The sequence below is a fragment of the Tiliqua scincoides genome, chromosome 4 (assembly GCF_035046505.1).
Source record: "Tiliqua scincoides isolate rTilSci1 chromosome 4, rTilSci1.hap2, whole genome shotgun sequence".
Taxonomy (NCBI): domain Eukaryota; kingdom Metazoa; phylum Chordata; class Lepidosauria; order Squamata; family Scincidae; genus Tiliqua; species Tiliqua scincoides.
The window spans coordinates 6,043,776-6,060,041 of record NC_089824.1 but is presented as its reverse complement, the minus strand read 5'-3'; the positions used below and the strand labels follow the sequence as shown (position 1 = coordinate 6,060,041).

General features: G+C 46.3%; 1 protein-coding gene across 3 annotated transcripts in view; it reads right to left on the bottom strand.

Moving 5' to 3' along the window:
• The window catches only part of SLC45A4 (solute carrier family 45 member 4), a 90,366-nt gene extending 75,931 nt beyond the window's left edge, over positions 1 to 14,435 (bottom strand). For all 3 annotated transcript variants that reach the window (XM_066623893.1, XM_066623892.1, XM_066623894.1), the window contains exon 1: positions 14,328 to 14,435. The gene's annotated coding sequence lies outside the window, so the exon portion shown is untranslated. The remainder of the gene's footprint in view (positions 1 to 14,327) is intronic.
• Between the last annotated feature and the right edge of the window lie 1,831 nt (positions 14,436 to 16,266).

The window sequence follows — 16,266 nt, the reverse complement described above, 5'->3', positions numbered from 1 at the left end:
ATGATGAAGCACAGAAGAGATGGCACTGAGAGACTCTTCCCCAGGGGAAGTTCTCAAAAGGCCAAGGCAGAACATTATTTGGGGGCCACTCCAGAACTCACCTGGACTTCTTTCAAGTGGCCAACTTTAAGCCAATGCAGTACGGATGAACGCTTCAAACTTACATAACTGAGGCCCTCTTCTCATTTTCATGCAGTCTACTGCAAGCTCAAACTTAATTTTGATCAAGCCTCGACATCCCTTCAGGAAAGAATAATCCCCCAGAACTAATATGGTGGCAGCAGCATAGACTCTAGTAATATTTGGCCAAGTAATCCAAATGCTATGGTGGAGTGGCAGCTTGGGTCTGGCTGCCACTGGCTAAATACTCAGATCCTAGAAAGAGGGGAGATCAACTAGAAGGGCAGGAAGGGAGGGACCCATGAAAACAGCCAGCCCTGGAAAGCAGGAGATTTAGAACTAGGGGTGTTTCAAAGGAAGGGAGGCAACAGTTGAGAAGGCAAACTTGGAGGGAGAATGGGGACGGCTGCACAAGACCAGGAGTTGTAGATTGAGGGAGGTTGAAGTTCATTTTGATTTGAAATAGCCTACCATATTTTTGGTTGCATATAGATAAGAAGCACTCAGAACGACCTGAAAGCTGGTAAGCCAGTGGTTCCCAAACTTACCACGGTCATAGCACCCTTCTAAGGTGCCCTATCGTGGGGGTGCAATTACACACAATTAAGTGCCGGTAAGTCTAGAAGACATCATCAGATGCTGGCTGCTACACGGCCTCCTTTCACTTCAACAAAGTTTGCCCTGGAACACCATGCAAGCCTCCCATTACCTCATAAGAACATAAGAACAGCCCCACTGGATCAGGCCATAGGCCCATCTAGTCCAGCTTCCTGTATCTCACAGCAGCCCACCAAATGCCCCAGGGAGCACACCAGATAACAAGAGACCTCATCCTGGTGCCCTCCCCTACATCTGGCATTCTGACTTAACCCATTTCTAAAATCAGGAGGTTGCACATACACATCATGGCTTGTACCCCATAATGGATTTTTCCTCCAGAAACTCGTCCAATCCCCTTTTAAAGGCGTCTAGGCTAGACGCCAGCACCACATCCTGTGGCAAGGAGTTCCACAGACCGACCACACGCTGAGTAAAGAAATATTTTCTTTTGTCTGTCCTAACCCGCCCAACACTCAATTTTAGTGGATGTCCCCTGGTTCTGGTATTATGTGAGAGTGTAAAGAGCATCTCCCTATCCACTCTGTCCATTCCCTGCATAATTCTGTATGTCTCAATCATGTCCCCTCTCAAGCGTCTCTTTTCTAGGCTGAAAAGGCCCAAACGCTGTAGCCTTTCCTCATAAGGAAGGTGCCCCAGCCCCGTAATCATCTTAGTCGCTCTCTTTTGCACCTTTTCCATTTCCAATATGTCTTTTTTGAGATGCGGCGACCAGAACTGGATACAATACTCCAGGTGTGGCCTTACCATAGATTTGTACAACGGCATTATAATACTAGCCGTTCTGTTCTCAATACCCTTCCTAATGATCCCAAGCATAGAATTGGCCTTCTTCACTGCCGCCGCACATTGGGTCGACACTTTCATCGACCTGTCCACCACCACCCCAAGATCTCTCTCCTGATCTGTCACAGACAGCTAGATGCGAGTTGCAGCAGCTGGAGAATTGTACTCAAGGATTTAAGCCAGGGGTGTCAAACTCATTTCATACAGTGGGCCAAAGTTAGCATTCAGGGCTCCAGCTGAGGGCCAGAAGTGATGTCATTATGCAGAAAGTGACATCATTAAGCAGCTAATGGCCAGAAATCACACCCTGTTCTCATATAGAAACTCATTAACTGCAAATGACAGAAGAGGAAGTACGCAAACCTTGATCATATTTCAAGATTTGGGAAAGATCAATTTTCATGTGTGCTGCCATTTCAGCTGTAACACCTCAGCAGCTGAGAGCGGAGGTCCAGATAAAAAGCTGCATCCGGCCCACGGGTCTTATGTTTGACACCCCTGATTTAAGCAGTCAATGCTGGTTGACTAGATAGAAGCTTCAACCACCAGAAAGCTTGCAAATCTCTAGCAATATGCTCCAAGATTAGAGTTTGGGCAAATTAAGGAGCAAGGTAACCTGCAGGGGCTGCATCACTTATGTCTTAGCAATGCCAAACACCATCTTTGACACTAAAACCTTAATTAGCACCAGCAGGTGCAAAGCAAAGCATGCTGCTTCTTTAAGTTTTCCCACTGACATCTTGGGCACCTCTGTTGCCAGTACTTGTACTGTACTTGGCTTTCCAGACTGCTGAAAGCCAAGCCACATCTTAAAAAGCATATGGTACAGCCTTCTTCCAACTGCATTATTTTAGATTATGGGGGGGGATGGGGACTGCATGTTTCATTGCTCCACACGTAAAAAACAGTTCGCCCATCAAGAAGAAATTACATAGCACATCCTTTCTCTCCTGATTTTCCACAGAGCACAAGCTTTATCCTGAGAAATACCTGATCTATTTGATCAATTTCTGGTACAAAGGTTAACAGTTAGTTGCTTGGATCAATGTGACAACCACTTTATTGCATTTCCTGTAATAAAACCATTTTATGCAGATCAGTCTAGAAAAGGTAAGCCTTACTTTGTCCCTAGGATGGCATTTTTGTTACATCAGATGATGCTATTCCAGTACAGATCTGTAAATGGGAATAAAAGTATCATCTACCACAATAAGCTCTTCGCAAGCCCCCAAGAAAACAAGGGTGGCACTAACACTTAAAGTAGGGCTTAAGTAGGGAATTTTTCACAAAAGGAACATCCAGTTGCTGAACATTCCATGTATTCTGGCCTTTCCTTAACTGTTAGGAATTAGTATGAACCTTTTCCCCAACCATTCGATGAGGAACTGGCACTGTTACATTTAAAGATTATACCGCTTAATCAACTGGAGATTACTACAGCTAAGCTCCACACACAGAGGCACATATGGTATTCTTCACTGGCAGAACCCCAAACAGTTCACTGCAGAAACTCCCATACTTGAACACAAACAGACCTCACTTCACATCGAAATTACTATGGAACCATCAGATACTCGAGTAATCAAATTTTGGTCAAATCTACCAAAAAATGTATCCATCTGTGGCTGGACTGACCATTGTATTAGGTGACTGTCACCTAAACATACCTTTTTAAGTTGGTAGTTTTAAATTTACATTTTGAATAGTCTGTGGGTTCATTATTGATGTGGACAGGTGACATGCACTGGAATGGTGAACCTGCTGATTGAGGGACCAACCATCACATTCATCTGGTCCTTGAATGCAACACCTCATTAATTCCTGGGTTGGTGCTTGACATGCTTAAGAAAGCAGGATGGAATTTCAAATATGCAAATCCTTGTAGCATATGATGTGAAAAGGAATATATGGAAGGAGACAAGCAATCCAAGGGAATGTAATTAAGCCAGCTGCAATCTAATCAGCCTTGTATGTAAAATAAATATGACAATTTCGAAAGAGGCACACACCAGATCTGAGACTAAGCCAAAACAGGGCTGGATTAAGCCAATTACCCCTGACTTTCATGGTTTAAAGAGCCAGTTTGGCAGGTATGTTTTGGCAGGTTCCTTCCAATAGGCATTCCTCAGTGGCCTGTTCAATGCAATTCAACATGCTTGCGGCAGAAATTCCACACTGCTAGATCATTTGCTAGAACCAGATACCACCCCCACATCCAAGCAACCTACCACCATAATGTGCACCAATGATTTAGCAGGAAGGCTTTTAGCTACCAGTTTGTCCATAACAGAGAACAGCAAAATCCTAAAGTTCCGAGACATACATCACAATGCAAGTATTCAGTGACCAAGGGAAGAGGCAAACAATAGATAGATTCAAAGAATACAGTAAATCCAACACTGACTGTACCATTTCTGACTGTAGGCAGAGGAATTAAAAGAATAATTCCTACTGCCTGTTCAAACTAGCATGTCAAACATGCGCATTCTCAACAAGCACTCAGTCCTGTAAGGCTTTTTTCCCCTATGACCCTCTCACTTATGAACTTGGAACAACATTAGATCAACCATCTGATGAACTTGGATTCAGCTCTTGTCCATTCAAATATCTGACCCAGGTCCAAGACAAGGGCAAGGGCTGCCAGGACAACAATGTTCTACTAATCACCTTTAAACATCACTTGCACTATTTGGAACCCAAATCACCACAAATTCTACACCTAAGGGGAAAGGTACGAAGTTATAAGCCTTGAAAGAATTCCTAGTGACTGGATGCCCACCAGCTTACACCAAAGAAATATGAAGTATTTTCCCCAACCATGGCATTACACAAATGCGTCTTCTGTCAATTTTCTGTGCATGCTGAACATGGTTTCTCCAAGGGCTTCATCCATATTATGGTTTTAATGAGTACAGCAGTGTGGCAACTTACCAAATAGGGACAGACGTGCCATGAGCACAAACTCGTGGACCAGACTAGGCTGCAAATCCTATACTCATATTGCCTCAGGCAACACCATTAAAGGACTCAATGTCAGCTACACTACCAAGGGCCTATTTAGTTGTCCATCCTCCCAGGTAGTATATGCTATTATCTGCCACCAGTGCTCTTACTATAGTCTCCATAAGAAAAACAGGCTATTCTTAACACAAAAGAACAAATGGGCACAAGTCTGAGGTCACAAATGGCAACACTCAAACCAGAGAACATTAACCAGCCAAAACACTCTGCTGCATGCCTTAAGGGACAATATGTCAACAGAAATGTTTCAAAGTGAGACTGGAGAGAGAATGTATAAGGGTTAACATCACCACTGCAGGACTCAGAAGCTATCATTTTACAAGGTTAACTAACTTAGTAGTGCTAGACCATTATCAGTGATTGTGATCTATCATGCTTACCTTGAAAACTTGTAAAAAAGGATAAACTTGCGGCAAACATATTTCCTCTGGTATATGACTTGGTCTAAATTTTTTTCTAATCTCTTGTACACATATGCATACTGAAGAGTTCAGTATGTTCAGTATGTTATACATCTGTTGGTGGATTGTGATCTATGAAAGCTTACGTTACAATAAATTTTGTGATCTTTATAATGCATAAGATATTTTTATTAACTAAGTCAAAAGCAAAATACCCAATGAAGTTTCTAACTAATCTTTGTTCACCATACCAGACCATGAGATCTTTTATGTTTTTACTTAAGAACAACTTTAAGAGCCAAACAGGGGCCAGTAAAAGCACAAAAAAGGCCATGTTATGCAGATAATTGAAGTCCACAATTGCACTTGGCAGCTTGATGGCTGGGAGCTGCCAAGCCAATGATATCTACTAGGATAAACAAACATCTTTTTCAAGATTTTGGCAACAGCTACCAACCGTAGGGTGAACTTCACTCTCAGCCAGCCTAGTAACTGGAATACAGAGCATCTGAAATCAAGAGGAACGCTCCAAAAGACAGGTCTTGATGACAAAAAGGTGCAAAAGGACTTTGGAAGGGACCCAGCCCAGCATGGTAAAGTTCTATTACCTTGCAGCTTGAGGAAGGACTGCAAGGCATGCAGGATCAAGATGACAGACCAAGGACAGAAGAGGTATAAATAATGCCAGTTGGGGTTTATCAGCAGCTTTCATCTAGGTGTTTATAGAATTCTAGCAGCACTTAAGTATTCACCACAGATATATCTTTAAACATCTTTTTATTGCTGCTAAGCTTATCTTCAGGCCTCTAGAAAAATACTTCATCAAATTAACTTAGAATCTACTGCAGAACTTCCCAACTTCATCTCTTAGCATTGGAGTGTTCACACTGTGCAACACATACTGTTACAATTTTATACCACTCAGCACTCAAAAGCAGGTTAATTAGGTAAACTAGCCATTAAAACAAGAGTAGTTCACCTATGGAACTACTTGCCATGAACGTGGTGGAGTCTGCAGATTTTCAAGGAACAGAGGACCAGAGTGCAACTTTTGACATTGCAGAGAGCTTTATCAACTAGATCCTTCCAAATTATGTAAAATTAGCTTCTGGAATTAAACATTTAATAGTGTTAACTCCCAACTGCTTGGCAAGCAAAAAAAACACCAAGTGGGATGCACCCAAATTGGAGAAACCTCATTTGCAAAAGCTCCACTTGATGAACAAAGCCAAATAAAAGCACTTGCAAAAATAGAGGATTATCTTCCTGCTGCCTCTTCTGCCTACGTGAATTAGGTAGCTGAACTATGAAGCCTGCAGAAAAGTACGCTATATAAACAAGATCTATGCCTAACTTGGGGGTTCCTTCACTGTGAAAGCTGCAGTTGAAAAAATGGTCAGGGAATTGTCCCATGAGTTTGCAAGGGTAGTTATAGTTGAGGCTGTGGCCTGGAGAAAGACAACCCAGATCAGGCACCCTCCCAACCAGCAAGTGGAATTTACTGGTGGTGAGACTTTTTTTTTTTTTAAGACCTTGCCAAAGGACCACTACCTTAGTTCAGTGATGGGCAGACTGGTTTCCTTGTCAAATGCAATGTGGGGTAGTGGTTAGAGAATTGTGTCTGGATGTTTCAAATCCATAGGCGGCATTAGTTAAGTCAGTCTCTCATCCTAATGTACTTTATAGGCTTTGGGTCAGCTATAATGCCACTCTGAGCTACTGGGAAGAACAGTGTAATGCAAATGTAGCAGTTATTTGGGAAGCATCCATAGTTCAATGGTAGAGCATGTAATCTGTACTGACAAGCTTAACCAACATTGGACCTCCCAGTTAAAGAATTTCAAGTTGCAAGAGTGGAAAATAGCAGTGCCTGAGACTGTTGAGGGTCACTGTCAGGCAAACAGGGGGCTAGAGAGACTCATGACCTAACCATATCAGATCCGTGGCAGAATGAAATGCTAGAAAACTACATATTTCGGATTCCAGGTGAAAATTTATTTTGTTTTTCAATCATCTCACTGTCCTGATTGCTGACAACTGGGTGGTCCAATGCCTGGCCACGTAGTCCCTTATCCCACAGGACCACAGTCTTTTCACAAGCCAAGGACAGAGCCAAGGACACATGTGCAGCACATGTGTTTTTTTAAATGTTCTGCATAAATATCTCCCTGCAAGTAGAAAACCCAACATGAAAGGAGCAAGCGGGCCTTGAAAACCTCACCATGATGTGCTCAAGAATGTGGTAGTTTTTTGGTTTTACTTGCAAGGTATTTTATGAGGGAGAACATTCCCAAAATGATCTCACCCTCCTGCCATCTACAGCTGTATGATCCATTTCATCAAGGCAGCGATTTTCAACCTTTTTCATCTCATGGCACACTGACAAGGTCACTAAAATTGTCAAGGCCCACAATCAGGTTTTTTACAATTGACAAGGCACACCATGACGACAGTGGAGGGCTCACATCCCCATTGGCCCTACTAATAAATGACCTTCCCCCAAATTCCACTGGCACACCTGTGGACCACTCACTGCACACCAGTGTGCCATGGCACAGTGGTTGAAAATGGCTGATCTAAGGATTTCACCTCATTCCCCTGCATGTGCAAACAAAGTCTATGGCAGCTTTATATGTTCAACATTCGCATTCACAGGATACCTGTTTAAAAAATAAGCTTTCCTGAGCCTCTGAAGAAATCTCCCTTTAAAGACTGCCTTAGAATAAAGACTAAGAGCCCACCAGATTAAAACTGCACTTCTGAAAGACCTAGTATAATGTTTATTTCCAAAACAGCTGCTGTTGCTGCTACCTTGGTAAGTGCCTGCATGTTGGCATCAGCATTGTAGTCGTTTTGGCAGCCTCCCCAGTAAAAGCAGCCCTGCATAACTGCTTTCAGAAACATAAATGAAGCTCAAGATACTCCACTCTTTGTTGTGAAGTACATAACATAAACAGCAGCATTTTTCTTTTCAGGTTCCAGGCCTGTTCTTAAAGATTGGTTGTGAAGCACTCATTACAAAAAGCAGCCGGGTTAAAGGGATACACATCAAGCTGCATTTTCTTACTCTAAGCAGTGGTTCTCAACCTTTCTGCACCGGGGCCCATTTTTTAGATTGAGAATCTGTCAGGACCCACTGGAAGTGATGTCATGATTAGAAGTCACATCAGGCAGGTAAATGTTTAACAATCCTAGGCTGCAGTCCTACCCACACTTACCCAGGAGTAAGTCCCATTGACTATCATTGTCAAAAGCATATACATAGTAGCCTGTTAAAAGTACATTTCCTTGAAACGCAATCGCATACAATGGTAGCATTAAGTCTTAATATATTAAGAAAAAATACACACTGAAATGAATGGGGACCCACCTGAAATTTGCTCATGACCCACTTAGTGGGTCCCGACCCACAGTTTGAAAAACATCACTCTAAAGAAAACCAATAATACTTTCCACCACAAGCTCACCATTTTATTACAGCTATAAAAGCAAGGTAACAATTCCCTTTACTGCACTGAACTGATGAGCAAAGTGTGCAATCAAAAGCATTAAGAATGCACTCCAGAGAAAATACAACAGCTTAAAAAGATTCTGTCACCCAGTTACCCATGATGTGTTCTGTCCAACAAGAAGCTGACGGAACATACCAAGATCCAGGTCTACAGAGCTTGCGTCCTGAGTACACTTCTGTACTGCAGCGAGTCATGGACTCTTCACTCACAACAGGAGAGAAAACTGAACGCCTTACACATGCGCTGCCTACGACGCATCCTCGGCATCACCTGGCAGGACAAAGTTCCAAACACAGTCCTGGAACGTGCTGGAATCCCTAGCATGTACGCAGTGCTGAAACAGAGATGCCCGTGTTGGCTCGGCCATGTCATGAGAATGGATGATGGCCGGATCCCAAAGGATCTCCTCTATGGAGAACTCGTGCAAGGAAAGCGCCCTACAGGTAGACCACAGCTGCGATACAAGGACATCTGCAAGAGGGATCTGAAGGCCTTAGGAGTGGACCTCGACAGGTGGGAAACCCTGGCCTCTGAGCGGCCCGCTTGGAGGCAGGCTGTGCAGCATGGCATTTCCCAGTTTGAAGAGACACTTGGCCAACAGTCTGAGGCAAAGAGGCAAAGAAGGAAGGCCCATAGCCAGGGAGACAGACCAGGGACAGACTGCACTTGCTCCCGGTGTGGAAGGGATTGTCACTCCCGAATTGGCCTTTTCAGCCACACTAGACGCTGTTCCAGAACCACCATTCAGAGCGTGATACCATAGTCTTTTGAGACTGAAGGTTGCCAACAACAGAGTTCTGCTGCAAAGTCAAGTCAATACCCACTCACTTGCACTGACAGCAATCAGCAGCAGATCCGGCTGATTTCCAATACACATTAGCAGCACTGCCTAGGCCAGGCTGTGGACTGCTGCGTGGATCATGAACAGAGATACTTAAACCAGAGCAGCAAGCAGCACAGGCCATTTTAACAACCAGCATACGCCTTTGCAGAAGTTAAATGGCAGAAAAGGAATCCTAGTAGTCCTTTGCAAATCCAGTTTATGGACCATTCACAAGAGGCTTGCCCAGGCGTCTCTGGGGACAATCACTCCCAAGTTAAGTGCCAGAACATAGAAACCAACTACATTTCTGTTCAGCAGTTCCTTCAATGGTAAACTAACTGGCCACACTTGGAGCAGGCATCATTAGAACCCTTCCTTTCGGTTCTTCCTAGAAGCTGGAATCACTGACACCACCAACCAAAAATAACTGATGAGGGATCCGGTGGAAGGATAACATGCTAGCTGTGAAGAACTATTTGACTGTGGTGATATTATAAAAAAAATACTGTGTTTTCCTCAGGTCATCCTCAAGGTCAGCAGTGCACTTTCCCCGAAACACAAGAAAAAATTTCTCTTTGAAAACCCAGCACTTCAGCTATTCCTAAATAAGTCTAAGTATATACCAAGTGGTTTTGGCACAAGAGATCCAAATGGCATTCAGGAGATCTCTGACAAGCACAAAAAGTTTCAGAGTCTTAGGTTTATCAGGTCAGAACAGAACCTGAGATTGCCTGTTTACAGATATCCAAAATGCATCACACAATCCAAGCACTGCTCCAAGGTGGCAAAGCACAGGAACACAAGGCTAATCACTACAGAGTTTGCAGCTGCAACACAAGTTTACACTTTCAACTCGTACGTATTCATAACAGGATTTCATTCTGCTAGGACCAGACCACAAATAAGCAAGCTGAGGTATTTGACTTCTACATCACAAAGTGCTGACTATTTACATCAAAGGGAAGCTGGACAAAAAGGACTGACTGATTGCCACTCAAGTTCTAGTCAAGCTGTTGCCGTTCCTGACCCCAGAAGTAGATTGCAGAGGTGCCTTCCACATAAGCCACATTCCATCATGTCCCTGAAAATTAGGCAGCATTCTGATATATGAGGAGGGATCCTAACATTAGAACCCATTAAAAGAAATGTTGCCTGGGCAACAGGCAGCCAAAATATATATAGAGAGAGAATGGCTGGTACTAACCTGTTCAGCTAATCTCACTCACATCCCCACTTCAATCAAATATAGTATAAGTCAAAAGCAGTTCCATTCTCCCCAAGTATCTCCCTCTGGATGCCCCCAAATCCCTTTCTGCTGCCTCCCGCCTTTTTTCCTACAAGACCCTCAAGTCATTACTGATTCCTCACTAGCGACACCCTCCTCCTCTGCTAGTAACTTCTCCAGGTTCCTGCATCCCTTTCAATGGTCCCTGCACACAACCCACCTGCAATTCCCACACGCTTTCTTCACAGTTGGCCATTGCTTATGCAACCACTACAGAGAGTCAAGTCTCCAGTCTCTACCATCTTTCATTTTGTCTTTTAAGAATTCTCTTTTCTCCAACTGAACAACCTGCTGTGAAAACGGCCCCAGAGCCCACCCTTGCCTCCTGAATAGTGCCTCTGTGCAGCCTTCCCTGTCCCACTTGACCTTCCAGAGACAAGGATCTCTTCTTTCCTCTTAGCAAGTCCAGGCCTCTCTTTCAGCATCAAGTTCTCACCCCATACTTATCCTGGAGACCCACATTCAGACCAGCCCCACACTCTCCCCTTCCATCAGACACAGTAGCATGCTCCTCCCCAAGGGCTCTCCATCCACACCTGATCATTCTCACCTAACAGCCACCACACTTGACCTCAAATAACCTTTTTCTTCCACACCTGCCTCTTTCATCTGATCCACTGCTCACCTGAGTCCACACCTCCCTGCCCTCCAGGGATTCCCCTCTTCTTCTGACACCCTGCAGAAATGCTCACTAATTTAAGCCAATACCAACCTACCACCCTGTTCTTTTAGCCTGCCTTCCCTCTTCACTTGTCACAGGTTCCCCTCTGTTACACTCCTAAATGCTCTCTTTCCAATAGTCCATTCCTGACCTCCCCTTCTTTTGCTCCTCACTGCACATCTGACACCCCAGAACTCTTTTCCTTTTGCTCCCTTCTTGCACACTCATATTTCACCTCCCACATGTCTTCCTAGCCCCTCATCTCTATAGCTTTTGCCCCAATCCATTTCCAGGAGCTTCTCTGACCCCACTTGCTCCCTCTCCCCCCAGACTTACAATCCTCTTGTGCCTGCTTTTCATGCCTCTTTCTCCATGTGCCACCACCTGCCCACAAGAACGCAAACCAACCAATCCAGCCCCCTTTCACTCTGCGATGCAATACCACCTCATACAATACCCCCTCATCAACCTAATCCCTTGAGTATGGAGACCTAACCCCTTTCTCACAGACAGATTCCTTTTCCTTTTGTCTCGCTCCCTACCGAAAGGACAACTTCACTATTGACTGCCACCAGCCCCTGCTCAGCCTCTGTGACCACAAACTTCACCACCTTCAACCCTTTTCTCCCTTTGCCTGTCCTCCAAGATGCATGGTCCCCAGCATAGCTCCATATCTCAGCCCCCTCTTCTTGGTCATGAAATATCCCACCAAGCCAAACCCCAAAGCATACATTCTTTGTTTGCATCCTCCCCAGACCCTTCCCCAACTGGTTCTGCTCTCAACTCTCACCCTCCCAACCCCAAGGTGAACAGTCACCTGCATCACCTACTAGTGAGGCAGATTTTACAACACAGCAGGCTTTTACCAGATGAAATCGCTTTATAAAAGGGGAATTTGAGGAAAAGAGGGCTGTTAGGCATATCAACTAATAAAGAAAGCAGAACCTCCATGTAAAGAGGCAGCATATCTGAAAATCGGGGTGTGGGAGGACTGTCCTATTCACATTATATAGATGGCCAATGTAAGAGAAAAGATGTTGGGACAGTATCATCTAGTAAGGTCTTGGATACAAGCCTGTGCACTATTGCCCATTAATGACCCTGATTAGCAGTACAAAAGAAAGGCTAACAGCAGTGTTCAGAATGGCAAAACCAACAACTGCTACTTGCCAACACAGCCAAGTGGAACCTCCACATCCAGAATGCCCACCTCTGGCTTCCAGATGTCTAGGGACCAGCAGTAGGAGAGACCTGTGATCTTCATGCTGTGCTTACAGGCTTCCCAGGGGCACCTGGATGGCCACGAGGAGAAACCAGCTGCCAGGTAAGCAAATAGGTGATTTAAAGCAGCTTGATTTTAAACTCTGTGCTGTGAGCCATCTGTGCAGACCAGTTGTTTATTTGCCTGGATATGTATTTGTGCCCCACCTTTCCACCTCCTTGAGTGGGAAGACAGACCACAAAATGTTTCTCAACGCTTGTCCTCCACTATACCACTTCACATGGTCCACCAACTGGAAGCACCACCAGACATTCTGATGATACCATCATTGACAGTTACTTCTGGGTTAGGAAGCTGAATGCGATGTGACAAACACCAGTTAAGAGGCTCAAGTTGGATAGGAGAGCTTTTTTGTGTGCAGAAAAGCATGCTTTGGAGTGCTGCCTGCTGCCTTGAGCCTCCTACTGCTGTTCGCTGCGTCATGTCCCTGGTCTAGCTGCCGGTGGCGGGGGTCCAGGGGTTCAACAAGCACCACCGGACACCACCTCAAGTACCACTGGTAGTACCTGCACCACTGGTTGAGAAACACTGCTTTACACAAAAGGTAACAAGAACAGCCACAGACAAGGACAACTGGAAACTCCATGTTCAAAAGCAGTGTATCTCCAAGTACCAGATAGCGAGTGGGGGAGGGAATTAAAGAGGGGAGCTGGTATAGCTCTGCAGAGAGTTCCCAAGTAAAGGAGAGCCCCACTGCGTGAGCCCAAAGTGGGCAGAAACGCTTTCTTGCAGGAGAAACAGAAACTGCCATTTCAGCAGAAGGGAACTATGCTGAGCCCATAGGAAGAAGATGCCAGCCAACATAAGAACCTAAGAAGAGCCCTGCTGGATCAGGCCAGAGGCCCAACTAGAACAACATCCTGCATCTCACAGTGGCCCACCAGGTGCTTCAGGGAGCACACAAGACAAGAGACCTGCATCCTGGTGCCCTCCCCTGCATCTGGCATTCTGAAGTAGCCCACTTCAAAAACTAGGAGGTTGCACATGCACATCATGGCTTGTAACCTGTGATGGAGTTTTCCTCTATGAATCTGTCCAATCCCCTTTTCAAGGCATCCAGGTCAGATGCCATCACCCACATCCTGTGGTAAGGAGTTCCACAGCCTAACTATATGCACATACCCATCATGGCTTGTGACCTGTGATGGACTTCTCCACAAATCTGTCAAATCTCTTCGAAAGGCATATAAACCAGATGCCATCACCAGACCCTGTGGCATGGAATTCTACAGAGTAACCACAAGCTGGGTAAAGAAATATGTTCTTTTCCCTGTCCCAACTCAGTGGATGCCCCCTGTCACCACAGCAGGGGAGCAGCAGAGCCTCCACAGCCAGGAGAAGTGTGCCTCCCATCAGGGCTTCAGAGTGCCTCCCATCAGGGCTGCCAGTCCCTGTGGCGGCTGAGAAGGCAGAGCCTCAGCAGCCAGGGGCAGTCTACCCCACAGGGGCGCTCCAGGGTGCTCCTTCCAGGGCTGCCAGTGGCAGAGCCTCCAGAGCTGGGGCAGTCTATGCCCACAGGGACTCTCCCTCCAGGGCTGCCAGCAGCAAAGCCTCCAGAGCTAGGGGCAGGCTACCCCACAGGGGCACTCCATGGTGCTCCTTCAGTCCACAGGAACTCTCCACAGTGTCTCCCTTCAGGGTTGCCAGTCCCTGTGGCGGCTGAGCAGGTAGAGCCTCCAGAGCCAGAGGCAGTCTATCCCGCAGGGCGCTCCCTCCAGGGCTGCCAGCGGCAGAGCCTCCAGTGCCCGGGGCAGTCCACCCCCAGGGCCGTCCTGAGGGCGCCTGCCGCGCACCTGCCGCGCCGCCCCTGAGCGGTACCTGCTCCTCTGATGGACCGCGCTGCTCGGCGGCCCGGCTGGCGCTGCCTCCGCCCCGCGGGCTCCTGGGTCGGTCGGCGGGCGGCGCGTCGCTGCGGGCGGTCAACGGCGGCGAGCTCCGGAGCGGCGTCCAGCGGCTGCGGCGGGCGGCGCTTTATACCCTCGGCGCCTCGGAAACCGTCTCTGCGCAACGCTACCACTTCCGCCCCGCCCGCCTCATGAATATGCAAGAGGGCGGGGCTTCGGGCGCGCAGCCAATGAGGGCGAGGGCAGGGCAGGGCAGGGCAGGGCGCCCCACGTGGGAGGCGGGCGCCGATTGGCCGCGCGAGCCGAGGTGGGAAAGACCTGCTGGCCTGCAGGCGGGGAGGAGAGGGGTGCTCGCAGACTTGTCTGCCGCTGCTGCTCCTGCAGCTGCTCTTTACCTGCCACTTTGCAGCCAATCAATCAACGAATCAATCAATCAACTAACCAACCAACCATCTGCAGATATTTATATGCTGCTTTGCAGCCAATCAACCAGTGAAAATGAACGGGACACCCATAAAAGTGGTTTTCAGAGCAGCACAAATAAAGAAATAGGGGAAAGGGGGAATTTATAGCTGATGGTTTTTAAGTGGCAAGCCCCTGCCCCTATGTGCAATGTGGCCTGCCAGTGCAAAAAACACTGATCCAGCAAGGCTCTTCTTACTAGCAACACCATGGTGTGCAAGCGGTCCCTCCCCTTCAGAGCCATTCCTATTTCTTAATGGTAGGACAGGTTAAAAAAAATCCTTTCAAATGTCACACTTTCCATACCTGATGGATTAAAATATCTCTGCACATTTCCACTTGCCTCCTATATGATCTGCTCTGGCTATGGTGTCTTAGTGAGTGTTTTTCCTGCAGCAAAGCAGGAAAGCGCATGGGTTTATTTACCAGTTTTTCACATGCTTACCCCACCTTCTCCTCTAAGGAGCATCGTGATTCTCCCAACAATTCTGTGGGGTACGCTAGATCGAGTGGCACTTCCCCAACGGACAATAAGTGGTGTTTGGTACAAGATAACCCAAGACATTTTGATTACTAGAAGATTCATGACAAAAGGGCATGTGATTGTACTCCTGAAATTTATAGCATGGCGTTTGTCTCATTAAGCAAGTCAAATCAGAGATGAGGACACAGGCTATTGTTCCGACCTTCACACATTATTTTTCTGACTCTTATACCATGCTTCCTCCAAGGAGCTCAGGGCAGTGTACATGGTTCCTTCTCTCCTTTTTGTCTTCACAACAACCCTGCAAGGTAGGTGAGGCTGAGAGATAATGGTCACCCAGGAAGCTTCGTGGCTGAGTGGGGATTTGAACCTGGATCTTCCAGGTCTAAAACCAACACCACAACTACTACATCATCCACAACCTTCAGACTGGGAGATACACTCTTATCATCCCCCCTTACCTTTAATGCATGGGAACATGGCAGTTACTCATGAGACTTTTTTAAACCCAAGCAGTAAAATGCATAGTCGCATACTGGGGAGCTAGAAATGAAGGATCCCTGCAAAAGGAATACAATATACAGCTACTGTGTAATGTCATGTGACTGGTCTGCATAGTATTAAAGTCCCTGTCACTGCATGCACAGGCGCTCCCTCTTCTGAGGAGGCCCCATTTGACTAGGGCTTTGGGAGCTGGCAGGTTCTCTCCATAGCTGCTACTGACCTTTCCTTCTGGAGGGCTGAGTGTGTACTAAGGCACTAAGTCAGTCCATGCTGCTGTTATACAGATGTTCAACAGGCCTGGCTGGCACCTGACCCAATGTAAAGTGAATGTGTGTCCTATAAGATTCCCCAGAATCCTCTGCAACCCACAGTGTTTTAGTGGCAGGTGAGGTTTCTCTTGGTGAACTAGTTGATGCGAAAAGATGGTGGTTGGCAACCTTCAGTCTCGAAAGACTATGATATA